Here is a 761-nt window from a genome sequence, read left to right as displayed (position 1 = left end):
AATAAGCCCCACAGTTAGCTAGACATGTGCAGATCATGAGATTGTCATGGGACGGCTGAAGCGGACAAAGGTCATGAGTACGGCACAGCAATGTATTCCCAGAGGCACTAAAGACTACATCTTTGTTGAGCTAATGGTCATGAGACATCCATACTGCCCACTCCATAAAGAGTACCCCCTGTGTTCTGTGGTAATGGGATATAACTATGGAATGTTGTTCTTTCCGTCTGGAAACCTATTCGACCATGTACACTTGCCCCTTTGTTTCTCTCTCAATAAAAGCACGGCAAAACTCAGAGCAGAGTGCGAATCTCAGCCACACTTGCTGTGTCTGGGATGCGCCCTTCTGCGCAGGAGAAAACGCTAAGCCAAGAAAGACCTACCGTCTCCGAGATTGATTTCAGATAAATGTTGTCAACCCAACATTTTTGGGGGCTCGTCCGGGATTTCCTGAAAATCTGCTCGCTGATCCGAAGAGTGTTGAAGACGCCGAATCCGTGCACGGCAGGGGTCAAAGGACGCCTGAAGAAAGCCCTGGGGAGCGACGTTCATCCACCAGGCCGGCGAAGTCCAGTTCAGCACCTCTCGGCGGTGACGATTGACGGAATCTTCAAGAGGAATCTCTCGGAGACTTGGTGAGATCTCTTCGTTGGCCGCGTGGTTGGGGTATTTCAGTCCCCAGAAAAAGGGTACCCGGGTAAGGGCGGCGGAGTCCTTGTTGTGAATTCCAAATAATAGGAATTCGGTCTACAGATGTACTT

The sequence above is a fragment of the Syngnathus scovelli genome, chromosome 14 (assembly GCF_024217435.2).
Source record: "Syngnathus scovelli strain Florida chromosome 14, RoL_Ssco_1.2, whole genome shotgun sequence".
NCBI classification, from domain to species: Eukaryota; Metazoa; Chordata; class Actinopteri; order Syngnathiformes; family Syngnathidae; genus Syngnathus; species Syngnathus scovelli.
This window is presented reverse-complemented; position numbering follows the sequence as displayed.